Here is a 26,328-nt window from a genome sequence, read left to right as displayed (position 1 = left end):
CTACCAGGCGGGTTAAAGCCGCTGCTGACAGGATCTGGGCTGGAGGTTCTGGACTGTAAATAGAAGTTATTGCAGAACCTCAAGTGTTAAAGGAAGATTCGGCCCATTTAGAGTCACAAAATAAACATCAGAGAAAATATTGTAGCAATAATTAGAACCGCAGCAAAAAGCCAAACATGCCACAATGAAAAGAATCAAAATGTCCCCAAAGCATCGGGGGACTGACAGGGGCCACCGGGGGATTCCAGGTAGATTCCAGGTAGATTCCAGGTGGATTCCAGGTGGATCAGTCTGCAGCCAGGTTGTTCAAGAGGTTAAATAGATATTATTAGGGCTTCATTAGTAAAATGGCAGCAATTAGCTTATTTCATAACTTCATAACCTTTGACCTTCTCTCCTCTGGTCTGTTTAACAGCTACAGTCTCAGATCAGCTCAGCCCTCCAGGACTGTCAGCAGCAGAAACAGAAACTTTAAACCTGTTGGGGAAAATATAGATTATATTTGCTTTTCATTTCCCCACATGATGGCAATGATACAGTAGGATCCAATTAGATTCTTGATTAATATGGGTTGTTGCTATGTTGTTGTACGGAGTTTTTGTTCAATGTGCCATTTTTTAAATTTGAGCCCCTGCCCCTCTATAGGTCTCTGCACGGCCCTGCTCATCGGCAACAAGCACCAAACTGTCATGTCTCTCATGAATAACCGAGAGTTTTTTTGTTTTTCTGCCAGGTAGAGAGAAATATGGGAATGTGAGATGAGAAAACGTTAGACCAGCTGTCAATGATTTAACAGGAACTAAAAGGAAATCTTAAATATGAGATCAAAAAATGGACAAATGGGTAAATGTTCTTCCTGCACCTGGATTGTCTCCTTTGTGATATTTATCACAACATTCTTGCAGTAAAACATTTGTCCACCTCAACTCTGACCTGCCTTTCAGAACCCAAACTCAGTGCTACAGTACTCCGTTTTCTCAAAGTTACCCTGACATCCTAGTTCATTTCTTCAAGTCTCCCTTTATGCTCAGTCCTGTAAATAAGACAATAAAAGCAACAGCTTACTATCTGCAACATATAAAAAGTTATAAATCAATACAGAAGATGTGTATTTTCTGAAATGTAGCAGAGAAGTTTTACAGATTCCTTCCATATACATGATGTTTATTGCTATATAAATACAAAAAAAGCATATTTGAGTGAGTTCTGGTAAAATTGTACTGTACAGAGTAAGTGCCACATTCAATGCTCAGATTTATCTGGATTTCTTTGTAACTTTGGAACCAAGTATGAGTTTGTGTTACTTGTTTGCATTAGCAGCTTGGTGTTGGAGTTCGTTATCGTTGGCCAATGGGTTATGTTTTTACCAGTGGAGTGATTGTACATAGTTTTGCTCTTTTTTTTCTGAACACTTAAAATGCAAACTTGTGTGTGTTTTTCTGCACTTGTTAAATTTGTTTGTTTGAACAAGTTGAGGAAAAAGGTGCTGGACTTGCAGGAGATTTTGATGTGGAAACATTTCCAGCAGACCTTAAAATGCACAAGGAAGAGCAGTTTACAGGAACATGTGGGAAACTGATTTTCTCTGTTACCGTAATTATTATAATAAAACTTGAATTGTTGAATATATGAAACCAAGTGAAACAATTAATTTAAAGTATTGCAAAAAAATAAAGTAAGGTTTATTCTTTATGTTTAAATGAAACAAAAAACAGTGACTAAGATGATATTTGGAGGAGCTAAGATAAGATGTTAAATCTACAAACACTGTACCAAATATCAAACATGGCAGTGGCAGCATCATTCTGTGGGTCTGTTTTTCTGCCACTTTCATCCACTTTTATAAAGTGGATGAAATAATAAAGGATGATGCTTTTATATTCTTTAATGTTTCCTCAGCGAAGTTCCCAAATTGTGATTTAAAACACTCATAACCTTTGCATAAACCTTACTGATGTCAAGCTTGAAGAAGCATCCTTACCTGAAACCTAATAGAAATATGTGCTCAATGTTTCAAAAGCAGTTCTGTTTAAATAAATAAATAAAGGTCCGGGTTTACCTCCAATGTATTTTTCCTTGCACATTTCATTTTGTTTCTCTGTATGTTCACTTAATCTTAATGTTTTTTATTTGTTTATATCACAGTTTAAAAGGTTTACTGTACCTGGAATCAGCATGTTTTAAAACATGTATTGGTGCTTTAAGAGGACAATGATCTCACACACACTTCTAAAGTGGTTTTGATATTAATACTTTACATAAGCAATAAGCTCTTGGAGAGCCATGAACTCTGATACTGAAAATATGCCGTTGTTTAATATGCCAGTGACGTTTACATTGGAATAAACCTATGTTGTCATCTGTACACGTTACCAGGCAACACCAGTTACCTTCAGGTGTCGTATGTTTCGTACAGCTGACAGTGTTGGACTGACCTGTTCCTGTTATTTTTACTAAATGACTAAAATGTCTGAAATATAGTCAAGTGTTTTTTATTTCACATTTTGTTACAATAAAACCACAAACTTCATAGCATTTTATTTGGAAATTTATATAATAGACCAACTAAAGTTGGTGATTTTATACTTTTTTTTACTAGGAAACATAAAAAAATGTGTTATGCATTTTTGTATTCAGGCTCTTTAATACGTATATGATCCATGCATCTTAACTGTGAATAATAAATGTTAATCACTTATTTCTTTATTTTGGGAACTTGGTGTCAAAGCAATTTTCTGACTTTTCTTGCATGTCATTAAAAGTATTTGATTGGAAATGGTTTTAAATTTTTCATACAGGCATAAATAAGTAAATGTTTCATGTTTTATCTCTAAACTTTACCTTCAGTATAAATTATGTTTCGCCTTTAATTTCCACTTCTGCCTTAATGTTAAAGAGAGTTGCTGGTGTTACAGGAGCATGTTTTCTATAAGTTTATTCTGCCTCTTCAGCTCCACCAGCACGCATGAAACGTTTGGTGCAATTTGACGCGCATTAAAAATAAATGGTATGGTGAAGTTTTAATGATTTAAAAACATTTAAAATTGCATCCAGCCAGAGCCAGGGAGACGATCTGTACTGGGAAAGCTTTTGTTCATTTGAGCTTGGATCAAAGGTAAATTTTTCATACAGGGGAAAAAAACGTGATTTATAATTTATAAGGAAGTTGTGATTCATGCTGTGCTTTTATAATGTTTTCTACCACTTTGTCAGCTCTGAATCTCATGTTTTATGCCTATTTTTAACCTTTTTCTTATTCAGAGCACTTTGAAATGAAAGCTAAAATCTTTCTGTAACTTTTACACCGTTAAACTTGCTATAGTAACTGTTCATTCTTGCAAGGAGTCTGTTTTTAAGCTACATTTGAGATGTACAAAATTAATAAGTAATAATTAGGTGCATTTTAAAATTGGCGTCTGAATTTTCTGGTTAGTTTTCTTAGTATGTATCATATTTCTATATATCTTTATCCTGATATATATTGATACTGTTTACTGGTGGTTATATGAGTGTAATTTATTCAGGATTAAACTATATTAGTTGTTCTACCTTGTGCTTGTCTTTATTGATCTGTATTGTTCCTATAGTCATAATCCTGCTCTAGGAAGATGTTAAGATGTTCTGGTAAAGTTGTTTCATTCCCCAAATGACATATTTATGTTGCATTTAGCAAACAGAAATTGTTTTGGTTATACTAACTTAATGACTTAATGTTTGAAAATGGCAACAACTTTTTATACAGTTTGTAAATATCTGGTTTCTACTGTACACTATCTATGGGTGAGTAAAAACCCAAGTAACTCAAGATGTGGATCAGAAAAATCTGCCATGAATAGATCAAATTTGGTCTCAATGAATGTCAAAAAACCAAAAAACATTTATTTAGACCAGAATTAATCACTTTATTTTGTACATTTAACATGATGCTACCATTATAAAGAATATTCCTTCAGAGTTAAAGAATTTCTGCTATTTTTTCTTTCAGTAAGTCTCTCCATGAGGATTAAAATATTGCAGCAGAGTTTCTGACAGGAGTTAGAAAGACATCAGTACGCGCAGTCCCAAAGATCTTATACAATCTTATTTCAGCACTGCACATTGAATTAAATCCCCAAAAGCAGGACTGGAACCAGAACCCTCAAGTTTTTGCCTCTTATAGAACCAGCTTCAAGTTTAGATGGGAAGATATGAGCTTTGCTTCTAATTTTGCTCTAAAATTGTTCCCCAAAGCTGCTCTGTGTTCTCTCAGTGTGCCTTACTGCAGCCATTTCTGTGTTTATACTCACCCTCATACTGTTGGCTCTGTTTTTCTCTTCTTTCTTCCTGTGCCCTCTCTGCAACTGGTCCAAACAGACGGCGGCATCTTGTTTTTTTGGCTCACTTTCTGTGAGAAGTTTTAACTTTAGGGATGAAGTGAGAGCTAAACCAGGAATAGATCATTACAAGGTAAAAGACATAATCTATACCCAAGTTTTTAAGCACACGCTTTATGCATGAGGCCCCTGAGCTCCATGTTGGCTAATGATGGCTAACTGTTTTCCTTACAGTACGACGGTTTCCGTGTAGCAAATGAAAACATACATTGAGGTAAGACAGCTTGGTTTATTGTACTGCACTGAAATGTTTAATTTGTACATTTTAATTGTGGTTTTGGGTCGGCTGTAGTTTTTGGTCTTTGCTGTTGTTGACGTGTGATGCTAACTGAGCAAGTATTTGCTGATTTTAGGGGATTAAAATGGCTGAAAGCAGATTTTTAACGCAGTACTTTGATTTTATAATACAGGCATGTAAATAACGAATGCTTTGAAACATTTTCACGTTATGTTTTAACCTCAAACTGAAATGTTTGTCTTGGGATTTTATGTGATAGAGAAACAATGTAACACATAATTGTTGTGAGGTGGAAGAAAAGTAAAATAATGCTGTTGTTTTTTAATTATTTCGTTTTTGTTATGTATAAATAATCTGAAAAGTGTGTTGTGCATTTAGTTCAAATGGTTTCCAGGCATGCATAAATATGGAAAAACAAAGCAAAAATACAAAAATATATTTTTTCTTTATTTCTGTCCATCCTTTCATTCTAGTGTCTGCCCTTCTTTCTCGTTTGTATTTTAACTTTTCTTCCTCTCTTCTTCCCTATGTGCCTTCACTGATTTTCTTTCATGTTGTTTGTTAGAAAAAGTCCAGTAACAGTACATCACAAAAAACACAAATTAAACACACCAATTTAATTCACATCAAAATTAATGCAGTAATCAACTTTGTAACAAACATTTCAAACAGATCCTCATAAAATCAGAATGTTCAGTAGATTGATTTTAGTTTCTGAACTTTTTAAAGTTTTATTTTAAAAACTTAATAAAAACAGAAATGTTCAATCTCCCAAATGTAAGAACAATAATGACAATAGAATAATTCAGTTGAATTGAATTATTTTAAGCAGAACCAAGTATGATAAATAATGTAATCATTCACAAGTTCCCCAAATGTGAGCTTCTTTCAAAACGGAAAAGATTTCAATGAACTTCTAAACCATCATATTACTCCTGGGTAGAGACGCTCCCATCAGGGTTTTTCCTGCCGGTTCTGATCACCATGAGGTCCGATCACTGCCGATCACAGATACCGATCACATGGATTGGCTGTTAATGTTTGGCTTTAGGTAGAAATGCTACTATGTGATCTGGCAAAATGGAGCCATAAAATCACCTCATTTAGACAAAAACATGTCCAATACTTGCAGGCTCATGGCTAATTGTTCTGGTTCTGATGGCTTGTTTCTGACCCAGTAGAGTAATTCAGCAGAACACAGGGAGGAGGCAGAGGAACTCCATTTGTTCTCTCAGATTATCTCATGTTAGGACATAGAGAAAGTTACATTAAAACTTTTTTAAAGTTTCCTCCTCAGTACCGCGTAGCGATGGTCCAACAAAGAATTATTGTGATGATTAATCAGGTTAAAAATTGGCTCATTCTGAAGATTTTTAACCATTTACACCTTTTTTATACAGTTTTATACATTAAAAGATACAAAAACAGATAATTAAATCACTTGTTAGAATATATTTACAAAGTTTTTTCCATCTATTTTTAAACTTTCTAACTTCTTCTCTGCAGTTCCAGGGTGAGTCTTTCTTCATGACTCTTTAAGGAATGAGAAGCTCAGCTCAATGTTTTTATCCAACCTTGTTATTAATCAGTGAAATAAGTTGGAGGAGAGACGTTTGGTTCCTGTTGCAGCTCAGTGTTAATCTGGTTAATCTGAGAGATGAGCTCCAGTCTAACACTGCAGTGAGGATTAAAACCGGCCAGACAAGGTGAGGGACGGAGGAGAGGTCACCATCAGGAAGTTTGAACCTCTGCAACAAACTGCATTTTAATCACAACCAGCTGCTGATTTTACTGGGTTTTGCTTTTTCCAGTTAAATTCTTTATTTTCCGGTTTGGGTTGAATCAGGTGTGGCCCGCGTTGGCGCTGTGGCGGATCATATCCATGTTGGTTTATTCACTAAAAACAGGTTTACTTTTTGTTATCAGATTTAAATGTAAAATATAGCAGAGATGCAGCGATCAGACCTTTTCTGTCCAACACTGATCTCCAGTTTTCATTCTGCTCTGATCTTCCAGTTCCTGGGATTTTTCCTCCAAAGAGAAAAATGTTCTGCAGGTTCTGAGTTTCAGGTAGAAGTTCTGAATGAAACAGAAAATATGAAGATTTTCCCACTTTATGCTTCAAAGCATTGACCTCTGACCTTCATGGGATGGGAATGTTTTACTTTAAATCAGGACTTTCTGAAAGGCAGAGTTGATGAAAAAATCTTTTTAATGCAAATATTTAAATTTGAACAGGAAAAGAACAGAATGAGCAGCAAATGAACCAAATGCAGAAGAAAAATGTTTTTATTTAAAACACATGAAGAAAAACTGCAGCAAATTTACAAAAGGAAGATTTAATATTCAAATCTGACATGTTGAGAAAAATAGGAGCCGATAGAAACAGAAAATGATCAGTGATTGAGAAAAACTGATCAACATTTCAATGAAATCTGATGAATGAAAGGAGAAAAATAAGAGAAACAACATCTTGATATTCAGTGTGAAGCTTTGACTGGAAACAGACAGAAAAACATGAGGATCCTGGAATAATCCTGGAATAATCCCAGCTTCCATATTTAAAGGACTGGAAGAAGAAAAAGTTTCCAAGGACTCAATCAGAATTGTTTCACCAAGAAATAGATTGTAGAGACTGAACTGTCTGTTCAACAGTGAGAGAGTTTCTCTGACAGGAGGAAAATCTTTAGACTCTTTAGACTCAACTCAGCACAGAAACACTAAGGAACCAGAACTGGGCCAGAACTCAAACCCAGGAATCAGAGGTTCAGTGAATGTGGTGTTGAAGGTGTGGAGGAGGATCAGTGAGTCAGAGGAAACTCTGTAGAAGGACAGAATGCCAGCAGGACAGTCCACATACACTGCTACTCTGTTAGAGACAGAGGAGGAGGAGAGACAAGTTTCTATCTTATTGTGCCAGACAGAGTAACCAACAGCAGAGCATCTCAGACTCCAGGAATGATCATTCCATCCAAACCAACAGTCTCTACTGCCTCCTTTCCTCCTGATTCTTCTGTAACTCACTGATATATTAACTCCTCCTCTCCACTCGACCTCCCAGTAACTGCGACCAGTCAGACCAGTTCTACACAGCAGCTGATAACAGTAATCAAATCTGTCTGGATGATCAGGATATGACTGAAGCTCCTCCACAAGTGTCACCTTCCTGTTGTCTTCAGACAGTTTGAGTTTTCTGCTCACTGTGTTTGTGTCGATGGTGAGTTGACAGGAATCTGATGGAGAGAACAAACACAATCCAGCTGCAGTTATTGATCATTTATTGACACTTTGATGATGACTCCTGAATGAGTGATGTGACAGTTTGAAGATGGTTGAATGTGAGCTGCTTTGTTGTCATGAATCAGATGAAAAACACACTTACACTTCCTCAGACCTGGTATCAAGAATGGGACTCCAGCAGGCTCCACCCTGAAAGGAGGAGGGGGGTCAGACCATCAGTCTCTTTCAGCAGCAAACATGGACATTACATGTCTCTCAGACACACATTGTCCTCCACTGAGACAGGAACAGTCCAACATTTGGATTGCAAACTGCAGTGGATGTAGGAAGGACAGTTGGTGCTGCTGCAGCACAACTCATTTCTCCAAACACAGGAAAAGCTCCAACAGAGAGGAGAAAGGAAATCCCTCAGTAACAACCTGAAGAAACTCACTGAAGCCTAAAAGGACATCAGGAAACTAAGGAAACATTTCTGGAAGCTCAACCTGATTTAATAATCAGCATTAAAATACAATCAATCTAAACTCTGACACAACACCTGGATACCTGTTCCATCCACACTCCCACACACAGATGAAGGAATGAAACACTAAACAGCCCTGCTGCTGAAAACCTGCTGTGGCCTCACTGTAATATCCAGAAATACAAACATTAAAAAGGAGAAGCTGCATCACATTCAACAAAGAGTTCAACAAGAATCAAAGATTTGATCTCTGAGCTCAGACTCACAAACCAGGGAGAGGCTTCCATCATCACACACCTCTGACAAACACCTCCAACCTTTCAGCACTTCCTCTACCAACCAACACCACCAGGTGGCGCTGCTGCACACATTTACAATGAGACCAAGAAGAAGAAGCAGCATCCTGAATCCAGCAGCTGCAGTAATGGCTTGTGAAAGTGTCCAAGGAGCATCTGGAACCAGAACCGGCAGATCCAACAGTCCAGAGAGTCTTTGTTTGCATCTTTCCTCTCAGATTTCCAAGCTGCTCTGAGAGGGAAATGACATCATCATTCTACTGATGATGTCACGCTCTGATGTCATTGATCAGGAGCTGCTGGACTTGTACATTTCCAGCATGGAGGACAGAGAAGATCTCAGCTCTGATGAGGAGCTGGCCTGCCTTCAAACTGATTCAGGGTCAAAGAAATATTTCCAGATGAAGTCAGACTAAAATGTTGGATTGTCCTGCTGTTGCAATCAGAGGCCAAGAAGAAGCTTCAAGTTCTTCTCCTGTTCAGCTCTACGTTCCTGTCAGAGACTTCAGCTCCTCATGAGGAGAACAACTAAAGCCTGGAACAGACTGACACTAACATCCTGACATCTCATCCCTGAACAAAGCTTTGCAGCATCAAGGTGACTCTTAGCGCCATATATGGACAGATTTCCTCTAAAGGGGGCGGAGCCTGGATCGGAGGAACCAGCAGCAGCTTCCAGGAACAAACCTTGGGAACTTGTAATGCAACGCTTTATAGAAATGTAGTGAAGTAGAAAGTACAGATACTGTAAAATGTAGTGGAGTAAAAGTTCCCACCATTAAATCTACTTACGTACAGAAACATGAAAAATGTCCTTAAGTTCAGTAACAAAGTTCTTGTCCCAACAACCAGGATCAGGTGAAGGACCTCTGCAGTCCCATGATGCTTCCTCTCCCTCTTCTAAACCATCTGATGGGCTGATATCATCCCTCTACTTTATCAATAAAATGTTTTTCTTTCTCTTATTACGATTCCATTATTTATCCTAAATGTGACGTCAGAGCTGTGGATCTGGAATCTGATTGGTCGGATGGATATTTCCCTGGTTTTCCAACATGAAGGGTCTCTGCCTTTTTCCAAGACGTTGGGAATTTTTCCCAAACTTTATTGAACAATCCCAAAAGCTTTCACAACTACTGAAAACCTAAACTCATTAGTTTTTTCTTGGATCTGTCTAAAAGGTCTTATTATTGTTTTTTAATTTCTACCACAGTCAACAGAGCACAATTCTACTTTTTCACCATCATTCACTGCAATTCTTCATTTCCTCTGGAAAACAAGGGATTTCCATTCTCTCCTGATTCCTTTCATTCTGTGGATCATTTTCCAGATGTCGCCCCCTGGTGGAGATCAAACTACTAAATGGATGAAACTGTTAAAATTCTCACTTTCTTTCTTTGCCTCATGAATAGTTTTCTTCACTTTTTATGTCATTTATATTTTATTAAATCCTGAACGTTGTGAGTTTTGTTTAAAATCTAAAGTTCTTTATTTTTCTCTCCCATAACTTTTAAACATCCATCTGACCAACATGGAGTTACTTTTCTTCTCATCTTTGCTTCTTGGGGCTGATTGGTCTGGAGCTCCATCAAATATTGTTTTAAAGTCCTTTCTGCCATCAGTAGATCATCATGGAAATCTAACTGAACTTCTTTTATTAATTTAGTCAGAGTCCCTATTAAACTATTAAACCCATCCCACTCTTTAATTTTCCTTGTGAGCCGTTCTTAGTCTGGAGAATATTCCAGAAAACTGGGTAATGATCTCTGCCTCCAGATGAGGCATCTAAATATTTAATTATCAAATTAAACATTCAGCTTCAAACTAAATGTTTCCCAGCAGACTGACTAAAGACATTTCTCCCTCTTCCTCCTCTATCAGACCTTCTCTGCTCCTGCAGCAGGTTCCTCCATACCTGAGAGCTTCCAGTCTCCAGTGTGGATCCTTCAGTCCCGCCGACAGCAGCTTCACTCCTGAGTCTCCTGGATGATTGTAGCTCAGGTCCAACTCTTTCAGATGGGAGGGGTTGGAGGTCAGAGCTGAGGCCAGAGAAGCACAGCCTTCATCTGAGACCAAACAGCCTGATAAGCTGCAGACACACAATTCATCACATGATGAGAACATTGAGGTAGAACCCAAGGTCTGAACTGATGAATGGATGGATTTGTAACATGTGGAATAAATAAGAAAGCCAAGCAACTGCTGGGATCTGTAATAATGTTTCTTTTTGCTCCTAAGATGCAGCAATTTGTCAAGTGCCCAGAGTTACCTGAGAGTTTCCAGGTTGCAGTTTGGACTCTTCAGTCCAGCAGAGAGAAGCTTCACTCCTGAATCCTGCAGGTTGTTGTTACTCAGGTCCAGTTCTCTGAGACTGGAGGACTGGGAGCTGAGAACTGAGGACAGAGCTTCACAGCTTCTCTCTGAGAGGTTACAGCCACTCAGTCTGAGGAGATGGGGAGAAAAATCTGTCATTAAACAATCCTTCAAAATGTGTCTTTTTCCTGTCAACAATGTTCCTCTTTACTGATTTAAGGGACTGTTTTATATATAATTATGTTTCCTTTTGTTGTGAACTGGTTCAGTCTATAGATGGGCCTCCAGCCATGAAGGACTGAACTAAAGGCAACAAGGAGGCTGACAAGAGAAATATTAAATTCCTCTATGAACTAAATTAATCCCATGTCAGTTTTAACACAAAGAGTCCAATGAAGCCTGAGAATCAAGGCTGGGCTGAAGAACAGCATCAGGCTTAGTTTGAGGATCAGCATCAGAGCTGGTTTGAGGGAAAACACCAGCTTGAATCAAAGCAGAGCAAATCTGGAATTTCATCTTTCCATTTTTTAACTGTTGGATACAGAGATGGAAAACTGAGCAGCAACTGGCAAAAAACATTATTTTGAACAAAAATCAAATTGTTCAATAAAAGGTTTGTATAAAAAACTCCTTTTTTGTTTGACAAAAAATTACGATGAAACTAAAGTGGGAAATATAGAAACAAATAGAAACAGAAATGCTCCTAAATCAATCCAAAAACAAGCTCATTATCTTCCTGTCATTGAAACATTTAAACTTAAAATAATTTGTATTTGATCTCAGCCATGTCTCTTGAATACCAGTAATATCTGGTTTATGATGTCATTTCTCAGCATATTTTAAATTCCTGTCCATCAGTAAATTGGTTTCTTGTATTTTCTAACCTCTCTCCAACCTCTTGGTTCCACATGGAGCTATATTTGGCCCCCTGCTGCTCTGACTACCATGTCATTGTGGTTCCAGTAGATGGGTCGGTTTCCCAGGTTCATTCAGTACCATGTGGAAAATGGTGCTATATGGTAATAGGCTGTTCTTTGCAAAGTTACAGTCAGAATTAACAGAAATAATTTTAGTTATTCAACTGTCATAACAGACAAAATGATGTTCAGAATATCAAGTTATATTTTCACCATGTTATTCATTCACTTATATATCCCATCATTCCAAACTAAATATTTAATTATCAAACTAAATATTTAACTTTATACTAAATGTTCCCCAGCAGACTGACTAAAGACATTTCTCCCTCTTCCTCCTCTATCAGACCTTCTCTGCTCCTGCAGCAGGTTCCTCCATACCTGAGAGCTTCCAGTTTTGTAGGTAATAAATATAAACCTTAGTCACATGTCTAACAACTGCTGGGAGGAAAGATCATTTTGTACTTAGGATGCAGCAATCAGTCAAGTTTCCACAGATACACTATTGGTTGAAACGTGACGCCCACCATTCTAAATAACCTCTCATCTTGGTTCTTTACGCCTGGAATTAATGAAAACCAGCAACATTTATATGTTGTGACGTAGCATGGTTAGCCAGGTCTCAGTCAGACATTGATTATTATTATTATTATGTATTATGGAAATAACATTTACATCATATCTGAGAGCAGCTAATGGACAGAAATCTGGTTTCACCAGGATTGAGAACATTTTACCTGAGAGTTTCCAGGTTGCAGTTTGGACTCTTCAGTCCAGCAGAGAGAAGCTTCACTCCTGAATCCTGCAGGTTGTTGTTACTCAGGTCCAGTTCTCTGAGACTGGAGGACTGGGAGCTGAGAACTGAGGACAGAGCTTCACAGCTTCTTTCTGAGAGGTTACAGCCACTCAGTCTGAGGAGACAGAGAGAAAAATCTGTTATTAAACAATTCTTCAAAATGTGTCTTTTTTCCAGTCAACAATGTTCCTCTTTACTGATTTAAGGGACTGTTTTATATATAATTATGTTGCCTTTTGTTGTGAACTGGTTCAGTCTATAGATGGGCCTCCAGCCATGAAGGACTGAAATAAAGGCAACAAGGAGGCTGGCAAGAGAAATATTAAATTCCTCTATGAACTAAATTAATTCCATGTCAGTTTTAACAGAAAGAGTCCAATGAAGCCTGAGAATCAAGGCTGGGCTGAAGATCAGCATCAGGCTTAGTTTGAGGATCAGCATCAGCTGGTTTGAGGGAAAACACCAGCTTGAATCAAAGCAGAGCAAATCTGGAATTTCATCTTTCCATTTTTTAACTGTTGGATACAGAGATGGAAAACTGAGCAGCAACTGACAAAAAACATTATTTTGAACAAAAATCAAATTGCTCAATAAAAGAATTGTATAAAAATCTCCTCCAAACTAAACTTATGTTTGATAAAAAAAAATAGAGAACTAAAGTAGGCGGCAAAAAAAAACCAAAACACAAAAATGATCCTAAACACAATCCACAAAGAAGCACCAGCCAATGATAAATGTAGGGAAATTTACCTAGAACTCTTTAATTTAAATTAAAGAGTTCTGAAAACACCCCACCAACCTGACACTAAATGTTACTAAACACATGGAAAACACACTTTCAGACGTCACCACAATTAAAACTGCATTCATAAATATCACAACATTGAACGGCCCTCCAAATATGTTTTAAACATTTTGTTGGAATAGGATGGGCCACCAATATGTTACGATCCTCATGTCATTACACAGAACTCACAAAATACAAAGTCCAGACCAGATGATGTTTTTAACAAAGAGGTTTTATTAAACCCAAGTCTGGACACAAAGTGGTTCTGGCAGTCTTGGTAAAATAAAAGAGTGAGAGAACGAACAAATAAGGTAATGATCTCTGCCTCCAGATGAGGCGTCTAAATATTTAATTATCAAATTAAACATTCAGCTTCAAACTAAATGTTTCCCAGCAGACTGACTAAAGACATTTCTCCCTCTTCCTCCTCTATCAGACCTTCTCTGCTCCTGCAGCAGGTTCCTCCATACCTGAGAGCTTCCAGTCTCCAGTGTGGATCCTTCAGTCCAGCCGACAGCAGCTTCACTCCTGAGTCTCCTGGATGATTGTAGCTCAGGTCCAACTCTTTCAGATGGGAGGGGTTGGAGGTCAGAGCTGAGGCCAGAGAAACACAGCCTTCCTCTGAGACCAAACAGCCTGATAAGCTGCAGACACACAATTCATCGCATGATGAGGATATGAGAACATTGAGGTAGAACCCAAGGTCTGAACTGATCATTTTCACAAGAGGAAAAAAGTCAATAAATTAAATTGTCACTAAAATGAAATACTAATAACACTCTAATTCCATTAAATAAGTAATAAAAATCAACATTTGTCACTTATAGAACGGATCAGAATAGAAACATCCTTCATTTTTCCACAACAGGGAGTTCAGGTTTACCAGCAACAAGTTTAAGGTAAATGGAAAAATAAAACATTGAAGATAAAAATAAAAAATAATAGGAGGCTGTAGAGTAAGGACACATTTACAATAGAGGGATAATAATGCTGTACATTTAATAAAAACAGCATAACCAGTTTGAAAAAATGTGCAGCTGAATAGAGCAATTTATAATCATATGTAAGAGTTTTTGGGAGCAGTTCTGGTTAGAAAGTCTAAAAACTCCTGGGAGGAAGGATCTGCAATAATGCTCTTTTTTCTTACAAAGCTGGATTGCAAGAGTCTTTGTTGCTCTGATCGTTTCACTGGCCTGGTGGAGCAGATTTATTTCTATAGATATTTTTATAGTTGATGCATTTAAAACCAGGATAGTGGACCAATCACACAGCTGGTGCCTCTACATGTTGCCTCGTGCTGCCACTGCTTGATCTCTGAAGCCTGGATCACCTGCACCTCTTTTCACTCAAACTGGACACAGGCTGACCTGTATGGACATGGGCGTAAATCCCAGGTGGGTCGGGGGGTCCGGACCCCCGCAATCTTGGAATTGTGCCCCCAAATAAATCATGAAAGAAACCTTTGTATTTAAACAATATCAATATAAAAATGCAATAGAAACAGAAAACAAAGTAAATCTGTCATTCATCTAAGAAAAGAACAAGAATTAATTTTAAGGAACCCCCCACCATTCTTAGAACAATGGTTCAGTCCAAAGTGTAGGAGGAGCAACAGCAGCTGAACGGCACAGGCTCCGTTAGAGCTGCTGAAGTGAGGAGCTAGCTGTTAGATGTGGCTCTGCAGCACAAACAAAAACCCTCCAGTAAGTAAATACTTAAACCAAAAGACATGTAACACATTTTATTTACTTTCACTGCTTAAGAGGAAGAAACACACTAATAAAAATCAGACCACAGTTTGTTCATTTCATTCCTTCAGCTGAATCATGATAAACTTCATTATTATGCCTTAAATCAAAAGTAGCAAAACTGGCTACATTGCTTTCATAGACTTAGCTCCTTTTTCTGTCGAATGTTGATAATATTTCGATTACTGTATTTTCTGCACTATAAGGCGCACCTAAAAACCTTCAATTTTCTCAAAAGCCGACAGTGCGCCTTATAATCCGGTGCGCCTTATAGTGCGGAAAATACGGTATGTTTAACTCTTTACCTCTTACTTTAATAAGAAGAGTTTGAATCTGGGGGCGCTGAGTGTTACCACTAGCCGACAGCTCCGTATGTGAGCCGAGAGCAGAGGGGCTATTGAAGCTGATAGTAACACAAAATAAAGTATGTCTTTATTTCTTATCATTTTCAATGTAGAGCCTTTAAAACCACAAAATGAAATCAGAAAATTTTTCTAGGAAAGTCTGGTGCTCAGCCTTAAGTTTAAATTATGATACTTCCCAAATATTCAATTTCTACATATTTATAGGTTCTCAGTGTTCCAGGACATAAAAAACACACTTGTTGCACATCCTATCACAGTTCCACTCTGGAATTTGCTGAGTTCCTGAGAGCAACACATTCTTTCACAAATGTTTGTAAAAACAGTCTACATGCCTAGGTGCTTACTTTCATACACCTGTGGCCATGGAAGTTATTGGAACACCTGATTATGATCATTTAAATGGGTGGTCAAATACTTTTTTCAATCTCTGCTAGCAGTTAGTGGATAGAAATAACTAGCATCGAGAAAATTTTACCTGAGAGTTTCCAGGTTGCAGTTTGGACTCTTCAGTCCAGCAGAGAGAAGCTTCACTCCTGAATCCTGCAGCTTGTTGTTACTCAGGTCCAGTTCTCTGAGACTGGAGGACTGGGAGCTGAGAACTGAGGACAGAGCTTCAAAGCTTCTCTCTGAGAGGTTACAGACACTCAGTCTGAGGAGACAGAGAGAAAAATCTGTTATAAAAAAAATGTGTTCTTTCAAATCAACAATGTTCTTATTGGACAGAGAAGGAACTATCTTATTTTACACAACCTTTGCATTTGTTGTGAACTGGTTCATTCTATAGTTGGACCTCCAGCCTCAAAGAACTGAACTATAGTTAATACAATTAACTATATTAATACAATTTCAATTTTAACAGTGGAGACGTTTTGCTGCTTTAATATGTAACATAATGTCCAGCTGCTGAAGGAAGTCTGTTTCTATTTTGCGCAACACCCCCAATGAAGAGACAATGCACCAATATATAAACTACAACATGAATATTTACCTCATCATTAGCAGATTTCTATCTATAAAAAATACAGTAACAATCTGTGTCCTTACAGAGCTTTGTTGGAGGCTTTAACCACTGGCAGCAGCCTCAGAAGAACCTCCTCTGAAGCAGAATATTTCTTCAGGTCAAACACATCCAGATCTTTTCCTGATGACACTAAGATGAAACCCAGAGCTGACCACTGAGCAGGAGACAGTTTATCTGTGGAGAGACTTCCTGAACTCAGAGACTGTTGGATCTCCTCCACTAGAGAACGACCGTTCAGTTCATTCAGACAGTGGAACAGATTGATGCTTTTCTCTGCAGACACATTCTCATTGATCTTCTCCTTGATGTACTGAACTGTTTCCTGATTGGTCTGTGAGCTACTTCCTGTCTCTGTCAGCAGACCTTGTAGGAGTCTCTGATTGGTCTGCAGTGAAAGTCCCAGGAGGAATCGGAGGAACAAGTCCAGGTGTCCATTTGGACTCTGTAAGGCCTGGTCAACAGCTCTCTGATGGAGATTATTTATATTTGATTTGTAATAAAATTTAAAAAATAATGATGGTGGATTTTCTTCCAACAGGTTGACCCCAGAGTTGATGAAGGTCAGATGAACATGAAGAGCAGCCAGAAACTCCTGAACACTCAGATGGACGAAGCAGAACACCATGTCCTGGTACAGACCTCTCTCCTCTTTAAAGATCTGTGTGAACACTCCTGAGTACACTGAGGCTGCTGTGATATCGATGCCACACTCTGTCAGGTCTGACTCATAGAAGATCAGGTTTCCTTTCTGCAGCTGATCAAATGCCAGTTTTCCCAGAGACTCAATCATCTTCCTGCTCTCTGGACTCCAGTGTGGATCTGTTTCAGCTCCTCCATCATACTTGACCTTCTTCACTTTGGTCTGAACCACCAGGAAGTGGATGTACATCTCCGTCAGGGTTCTGGGCAGCTCTCCTCCCTCTCTGGTCTCCAACACATCCTCCAGAACTGTAGCAGTGATCCAGCAGAAGACTGGGATGTGGCACATGATGTGGAGGCTTCGTGATGTCTTCATGTGGGAGATGATCCTGTTGGCCTGCTCCTTATCTCTGAATCTCTTCCTGAAGTACTCCTCCTTCTGTGGGTCATTGAACCCTCTGACCTCTGTTACCATGTCAACACACTGAGGAGGGATCTGATTGGCTGCTGCAGGTCGTGTGGTTATCCAGAGGAGAGCAGAAGGAAGCAGTTTCCCCCTGATGAGGTTTGTCAGCAGAACGTCCACTGAGGTGGGCTCTGTAGCATCAGTCAGGATCTCCTTGTTGTGGAAGTCCAGAGGAAGTCGACTCTCATCCAGACCATCAAAGATGAACAGAACCTGGAAGTGTTCAAAGCTGCAGATTTCTTTGGTTTCACTAAAGAAGTGATGAACAAGTTTCACCAAGCTGAACTTTTTCTCCTTCAGTACATTCAGCTCTCTGAACGTGAATGGAAATATGAACTGGATGTTCTGGTAGGCTTTGTCTTCAGCCCAGTCCAGAGTGAACTTCTGTGTTAGGACTGTTTTCCCAATGCCAGCCACTCCCTTTGTCATCACTGTTCTGATTGGTTGATCTGTTCCAGGTGGGACTTTAAAGATGTCTTCTTGTCTAATTGTTGTTTCTGGTCTGTGTGGTTTCCTGGATGCTGTTTCAATCTGTCTGACCTCATGTTCATCATTGACCTCTCCAGTCCCTCCCTCTGTGATGTAGAGCTCTGTGTAGATCTGGTTCAGAAGGGTTGGACTTCCTGCTTTAGCAATCCCCTCAAACACAGACTGGAACTTCTTCTTCAGTCCAGATTTAAGTTGATGTTGACAAACTGGGGCAAAATGTCCTAAATTAACACAATAACGATAATCAGATATGAAAAAAAATAATCTTTTGAATTTGATTACATCACTTCTGAAGATGTTTTGCATTAATGTGATTCCATCTCTTCAAATTTCAGTAAATGTGTGATTTATCTATCATTTCAAATCTCTGAAGAAATCCTCTTACTGCTCTGCAGATGGTCAGCCAGCTTTTCCTGCTTCATCCTCCTCAGGAAGTTCAGTGTGATCTTCATCACTGCCTCTCTGCTGCTCCTCCTCTGTTCTTCATCATCACCTTCCAACACCTCATCATCTCTCTGACCCTCTGAATGTTCTGGGTCATCTGAACTCAGAACTTCCTGGATCTTCTTCAGTTCTTTCTTCACAAAAGTGACAATATTGTCCTCCAGCAGCTGGAACAGAATAATAGATGAAGGAAACATCATAAGCCAAACACCAGATGGATGTTTGACAGACTGACAGTCCTCTGGTCTACAAAGTGCAGCATGAAGGTGACTTTGAACAGAACTCATGGAAAAGTAGTTGTTGTTCATGTACAGACCATAAATATGGAGTCCAGCTGTGTTTGATGCTGCTGGGCAGACGGACCACTGGGAACCTCTGAGCTCTGCTGGTCCACTCTGTGGAGGAACCAGGAACAATTAGGAAGCCAGGAAATATTCATCCAGCAGTATTCACAGATGGAATCACCAAGAGTTTGACATTAAAATTCCATATAGCAGAAAAACAGAACATCACATAAAAATAATACAAAGAAGTTAGAGGGAAGATTAACTACAACAATGGAGACCAGTAACACCAGAAACACCCAGTAGACATTTCAAAAAGTTGGTACTGAAAGTGGGCTTCAAACAGTCCACACTGTCAGCAGATCTGATGCTGGTGGAGACAGTTTCCTAGAGGTTGGGGACAGCGGAAATGAAGGCTCTGTCCACACAGGTCTTCAGGACAGTGTGTGACATCCATCAGGTTCTGATGAATAGATCTGAGGTGATGTGGACATGGAGGAGGTCATGGAAATGTCTTCCACAGTCTGACATGGAGCCAGGAAGTAGAAGAACATCATCATCAACACCACAGAGATGAAGATAAGATGGTGTTTTCAATAGAACAGAGCAGCTGATTTTTGCAGATAGTAGATCAAACCTCTCTGTAAATATAACTGGGAACATCTGAGTTCTTACTGGTTCTATTTCTACAGTTACAACAATTAGTAACGACGCACCTCTCTGATGATGGCGGTCCAGGAGATTTAAAGTCAATCTTATGATCCATTGAATTGTTGCTTTTAAAGGACACACAGCTGGGTTCTGGTTCTTCTTTTTGTGTGAAACTCTGATGGAACCTGGTAAAAAAAAACCTCTAAAAACGTTTTGTGGAGTTCTGTTTTAAAGATTAATTTTATTGTGACCGTTTGTAAAATAAAGAGCTGTGAGACACAACAGAACCAGACAGATCATCGACTTGATGTTCTAAATGATTCCTATCAGAACCGGTCCAATCCTCCAACATGTTCCTGATCATTGGTCCTCCTGAATAATGTCCAGCCTTCTTTAAAGAGCAGAAAGATTTGTTTCTGAGACCAACATGTTGGTTTGAAATGACTGAGAGAAATTTGGTGATCTTAGTGTTGAGCTCTGACATGGAGAAGAACCAGGAATCATTTCCACTCTGACCATCCAAGGAGGATCTGATGGAGCTTCAATCAGAACCAGATGGTCCGTTAGAGACACTGAAGCCCACTGCTCAATCACATCTACAAGATAATTTATTTAGTTTAACTGCATCATATTGGATGTTGGTTGAAACACGGAGATGTAATTATAATCATGAAATTAATTAATGTTAATTTTTTGTGTTAATGTTAATATTGTACAAAATAAATGAATACATTTGTTTTGAAAAAAATAAGTTGATGCAAAACAGAATAAAATGCAATTAAATGTTTGTTATTCAAAGGTCATGTCAACATAATAGTTTATGGAATTGTGTCCTGGTTTAAAAGTGAGTTTATTCTGGTTAATTTTCTCCGGGATTCATCAGCAGTAATTGCTTATGTATGGTGTCAATAACTGGCCAGTAGGGGGCAGTGTCATTACCTGAATGATGGTTAAATTGATCTCAGGGAAACATCAGATCAAATTTTAAGACTTCTGTAAATGAGATGATCGTGTAGAACCTCTGGGTAAAGATTGTTGATCTAAATGGACCTGATTAATACTCAAGTTATTTAAATAACTTTTGCAGTAGCAACAATCCATTTGGACTTTACTGTCTCCATGGTATCATGTTATTATGGAGACATCAATGTTATTTATGTAATGCATATGAACAAAAAATAACCTGAAATTCATTCTAATGTTTTCATGACAACAGAACCCAACAGAACTTGTTATCATCACATGGCCACAATAACAGATATAAACAGAACAGTTACAGCAGTTAGAAACAGCTCACCTCTCTGATGGTGGAGATCCAGGAGATTTAAAGTCAATGAGATCAACCTTTGACCTGTCACTCTTAAAGGACACACAGCTGGGTTCTGGTTCTGGTTTGAGTCTCTGATGGATCCTGACAGAAACATGATGATTAAAACTTAATCAGCAAAGAGGAGCAGCAGCAGCTTCATCACCACGTCTGTTCTGGCCTGATATAGTGAAAGCTGTGTGAAAAGGGCTGTGGACAGTTAGAGATGGTGACCTCACCTCTGACCTTTGCTCTGGCTCTCATCTTCCCCACACAGAGTGGTTTTAGAGGGAGGGACTCCCTCCTCTCTGTCCTCACACTGATCCATGCTGCTGAATTCACATCAGCTCACACACACTTTCTACCTTCACCTGCAGAGGAAACACACATCATTCATCTGCACATCAACTCTGATCATCCTTTACATCATTAGAGCTGGAAAAAGATCAGCTGCTCCTCCTCTGATTGGCTCTTCTTCTCTGCTTCATATCAGTGTCAGGTGAATGCAGTCAGACAGCAGAGAGGCAGAGGAAGCTGCCATCAGCTGCTGCACTTCTACTATCAGTCCACTAGATGGAGACATGGAGCAACATTTACATTCACTGATTCAACCTGAACAAGTCTTATAGTTCACAATTATTAATTTCTACAAGTGGATTATTGGCTCCATTAAAGGTGAACTATTTAATCATCTGACTGAATCAAACCCATTTTAATAATATTTTATTTTGAAAGGAAGCAACAGGAAACTGTTGCTGACGTTAATGGTGGAGACTAGAGTTCGGTACCAGGAAATAAAAACATGAATCAGTTCGGAGAAGAAAACAGTGAAACATCAGCTGTTCATCATGTTGTTTGATTCCAGTTCATCAATAATCTAATAATCCTGTAGATTAGCCTTCAAACAGCAGAGATATTAAAGTTTCAGCTGAAATCAGAAGTGAAACTTTTCTCCAAACGTCAGAGATTAAAAACAATCAGGAAAAAGTTAAAGTGATGAAAAATTCAAGAAATAAACAAATCAAACTTACAGTTTGATCAAACGATCCAAAGAGTTAAAGAAGAAAATTTAAACAACAGACTGAGACCCAACTAACGGTCTGGAGCCGCACATGAACAGGTAAATTCAAACCGAAAGTAAATGTAACGGATGTTGCGTAACTGGTGACGTCACAATCCACTTGGCTTGTAGTTTTTTCATTCAGAGCAACAGAACCAGGAAGTAGAAGCTCTGAGGTGAAATCAGAGGCAGGTTGATAAAATCTTCATGAGGAAGGAGAGAAGTTCTGATAAAAATGAGGGTGTACTTACTTTTGATCATGACTGTAGTGATGATTGATAGTAACAAAAAATGAAGAACAGTATTTTAGTTTATTCATCATGTCATAGAGAAAAAATGTGAAAATGCATTTTTCAAACTAATATTTTCACCATGTCATCCATACGTTCATTCTAAACTAAATATTTAATTCACAAGCTAAATATTTACTTTGAAAACAAAATTTTTGAAAATAAAAATTTAGCTAAATATTTAGCTTCTAAATAAATATTTATTTTGCAAACTAAACATTTAATTTTCAAATTCAGTATTTATTTTTAAAACTACATATTTAATTATCTATTTTCATGTCTAGTTGTTCAGTCAGACCAGGGGCCCCAAAGTCGGTCCTGGAGGGCCGGCATCCTGCATGTTTTAGTTTCTCCCTAGTATTAATGCACCTGGATCCAATGACGGCTCGTTAGACGGCCTAAGAAGAAAACTGACACGCTGAAAAGGTTGTTGGTTCCACCAGGGAGAGAACTAAAACGTGCAGGATGCCGGCCCTCGAGGGCCGACTTTGGGGGCCCCTGTTTTAAAAGGACAAATTGAAGGTTTTCTTTAAAAATCTGCCATATGTGTAACATGACGTGGTACAGTGCACTATTATTGTTCTTACTTCACAGGGAAGTTTCTCCAGAGAGTGAGAGACCACCATCTTCGTATTGTCATCATATCATTCTGTGGACGTCACAGCTTCACATTTAATGAAATCTCCAACAGAAAGCAGAGACTCTCATCTGTTTCCTTACCTCGCTGAAATCAAATGATGCTCCCATCACAAAGTAGTGCATACTGTTGAGAAAAATGTGATTATTACGTCTATACAAACCATACAACAATATGGTGGGTGGAGGCGGATGTTACCATCACTACAAACATTACACAGTTGTTGGACAGTCCTTGTTTAGGCAATCCCTGTGGTGTTTAAGAGAAAATTCAAGAAGGGGGAAGAAAATTAATGTGTCATTACTATAACAATCAGATTGAGGTAAAGGACAACAGCCTTACCCACAGTATTGATTATAAACATTTAAAGCAGGAATGGTTGGAAATAAGCATCTTGTAGCTCTAAAGAACCACAAGTGTCCCATCAGAACATCTCACCTTAAGAGTCATGGGTCTAAATGGCCGTTGTGGTCTAATTTTGAATCTACCCTCATATTTTCACCATAAAAACTATTTACCTTACCTTGTTTGGTATCATTATTTTCAGAACATCCTAAACCCTGTGATTTTCCAGTGTTTGTTTCGGTTTGACAAAATTTATTATCGCATTGGCGCAAAAAACACACACAGAAACAAAATCCGAGTAGAAACAATATTGATACTAATATTGATAACTCGGAAAAATGGCTTTCATGTTGCATTCGTTCACTTCGTGGTCATAAAACAACTACCGATTGCACTCAACATGCGTAAAATGCGCACTACGCTATGGCTAACATGATCGATCATATTCCTGGTTCTATTTGGAAGTAAATATAAAACAAAATCAATATAAAAACACTACTTTTACAAAGTTTGAAGTCTCTACTGTCCAACAGAAATAAAATGCACACTTCTCATGGCGTCTTTTTTTATACAGACGTCTTTTAAATGCATGACGTCATGCCCGCCACAGGGCGGGCGTCGACCTCTGAAGGTTAACATCATTGCCAACAAATTCTGTCCATGGTCCAGATGACATCTGAAGACAGACTTCTCTGATGATACAAAGTTTTTAAGTTAAAAGTTAGCAAGGGTATATTTCACAACATAAAAATTATAAACATGTATGAGAATGAAAGACAGATGTGAGACAGAACGGTCTCTTGATGGTCCAGCTTTAACCCATGTCTTGTTTAAAAAGAAACAAGACTGCTTAGAAAATGTATGTCCTATTGGATTTCAGGCATTAAAACGTTATCCACAAATTCAATTTGGATATTTACTCTTACATAAATATGAAGATTAATGCTGAACCTTTGCCTCCGTGGAACAACGGAACAACATGCTGAACACATGCCACTTTCAAACTCATTCCTATAAAACCTTAATGTTTTGATGTGGTTTTCATCTGTGAAGCCACTGATAGAATCAAGGAAGAAAATCTCCCTTTGCTTAGGTTTCAGAATCTGAAAAAATATGTCAGACAAGTGTCAAGAAATGCAGTAAATATGTAAATGAGTATTGTACTAACGCATAGTGTCCAATGTCCAGGACGCCACACAGGAATCAGAACCCAGTCCAGATCTTGTGCCTGCAGCTTCCAATTAAATCACAAAATTAATATATTGTGGTGAATCTGACATCCAAAGCAAAAATATGTACTGGTAGGTGTAGTGCTGGGTCAAGGGAAAGAGGTTGTTACGGCTACTCTTGGATTTTAACAAGAATCAAAAATCAAAAGGTGCCAGAGTAGTTTCTAGGAGGAGGGTTTTCCGACTCATCCAAACCAAAGCACTCGCGGAAAGTTTTCTGGTGGCAAACGGTGACTTTCTCAATGTTCAAAAATAACAGAAACACTCTCCGAGTTGACTTTCCAAAAAATGTAAAATTAAACTTTATTTGGTGCGGTGGAAAAACTATTTCACCCCTCGCTCCTTAACCAAACAATCAGATGCCCTGCAGCAGCTGCTTCCGCTGCCTAATCACAGCAGGAGGCCACCTGATAAGGAGGAGGGTCTAAACAAAACACATAAATAAACAAGTTACAATAGACATATTGTTTTTATCAATTTAGATCTGTAACCTTAATACATTAGCAAAGATAAGTTAATCCAATCCTTAATAGGCTCCAACATCCCGGCCCCAAATTGTTAGCCTTAGCAAAGTAACAATTTACAAAAATAATATTCATAGGAGCCTAGTATCTAGCAAAAACATGACAGAAATTTAATTATGATCTTTAAAAATCAATGTTCATAATCCTTTTGTCTATAAATGTTATCTAGAGCCTCTCAACATTTCTAATGCTTAAAGCAGTCCATAGTAAATATTAGAAAGTCTTTTATTTCATCCTGCTGCCTCCATTAAAAGACAGAGCTTATCTATTGGTCGCTGGATAACATTGGCTTTGGTTTTAACCAAAACACTTCTAACAAAGCCTTTGGCATCTGGAAAAGTCTTCATAACACGGCCCATTGTCCATGCGCTCCTTGGTGCCGAGTTATCCACAATAACAACCAGATCTCCAGGGCTGAAGTTCCTCTTTTTTCTGTTCCACTTGCTTCGTTCTTGCATGAATGGGAGATACTCCCTTATCCAACGTCTCCAGAAAAGATCTGCAAGATACTGTGCTTGTCTCCATCTTCTTCTTGAATATTGATCTGTTTTGTCAAAGACTCCTGGTGGTATGGTTGCTTTCCCTTTCAGCTGGAGTAAATGGTTTGGTGTTAGTGGTTCTAAGTCATTGGGGTCATTTGACACTGAAGTTATTGGCCTGTCATTTAGGATGGCTTCTACTTCACATAGTGCTGTTGACAGGGTTTCATCGTCCAGTGTTTGTTCCTTTAGAACAGATGTGAGGGTCTTTTTGATTAGACGTATTAGTCTTTCCCAGACTCCTCCGTGGTGAGCCCCATAAGGAGGGTTAAAAATCCATTTTATTCCCTCTACTAAAAGAGCCTTTTGGATTTTCTGATGACTCTTAATGATTCTTGTAGTTCCTTTTGTGCTCCCACAAAGTTTGTCCCGCAGTCTGTTCTGATGCTCATCATTGATCCTCTTCTGCAGATGAATCTGCGTATAGCATTTATGCACGAGTCTGTGGTTAAGAAATTGGCCATCTCCAGGTGGACAGCTCGACTCACCAGACAGGTGAATATGACTCCCCATCGTTTCACCTGAGCTCGTCCCCTTTTTACTTCAATAGGACCAAAGTAGTCAATGCCAACATGACTAAAAGGAGGTAGGTCTGGAAATAAACGGTCCTCAGGAAGGTCCGACATCTTCTGTTCACCAGGTTTTGCCTGTATGCGTCTACAGAATACACAGCTCTTGATAATTTTTCTGGCTAAAGAGTTTGCATGTGGGAGCCAGAATTTCTGCCTTAGCTTGGAGAGCATGTGGCTCCTTCCTGAATGTCCAACTTGGTGATGAATTTGTTGTAAGATGAGGTTAGATATATGTGAACCTTTAGGTAAAATGATCGGGTTTTTCTGGTGGATTGGCATTGTACTTTTATTTATCC

The 26,328-nt window shown here is 38.6% G+C and overlaps 3 long non-coding RNA genes across 3 annotated transcripts; 1 reads left to right on the top strand and 2 right to left on the bottom strand.

Annotated features, from left to right (window-relative positions):
- Positions 1 to 1,572: 1,572 nt before the first annotated feature.
- Positions 1,573 to 13,943, bottom strand: LOC116724660 (uncharacterized). Its single transcript, XR_004340216.1, has 3 exons — positions 13,894 to 13,943; positions 11,808 to 11,950; positions 1,573 to 1,583 (listed from the first exon to the last, which is right to left on the bottom strand). It is a non-coding gene; the product is annotated as an uncharacterized LOC116724660 (long non-coding RNA).
- LOC116724693 (uncharacterized) lies at positions 4,373 to 10,535 on the top strand. The gene is made up of 3 exons (XR_004340248.1): positions 4,373 to 4,446; positions 4,548 to 4,587; positions 10,492 to 10,535. It is a non-coding gene; the product is annotated as an uncharacterized LOC116724693 (long non-coding RNA).
- A 7,238-nt stretch (positions 13,944 to 21,181) lies between the features above and the next one.
- Positions 21,182 to 23,249, bottom strand: LOC116724650 (uncharacterized). Its single transcript, XR_004340206.1, has 5 exons — positions 23,022 to 23,249; positions 22,907 to 22,949; positions 22,774 to 22,835; positions 22,148 to 22,159; positions 21,182 to 21,207 (listed from the first exon to the last, which is right to left on the bottom strand). It is a non-coding gene; the product is annotated as an uncharacterized LOC116724650 (long non-coding RNA).
- Between the last annotated feature and the right edge of the window lie 3,079 nt (positions 23,250 to 26,328).

This window comes from Xiphophorus hellerii, chromosome 8 (assembly GCF_003331165.1).
Source record: "Xiphophorus hellerii strain 12219 chromosome 8, Xiphophorus_hellerii-4.1, whole genome shotgun sequence".
Taxonomy (NCBI): Eukaryota; Metazoa; Chordata; class Actinopteri; order Cyprinodontiformes; family Poeciliidae; genus Xiphophorus; species Xiphophorus hellerii.
The sequence above is the reverse complement of the archived record's forward strand: the minus strand, read 5'-3'. Positions and strand labels throughout refer to the sequence as shown.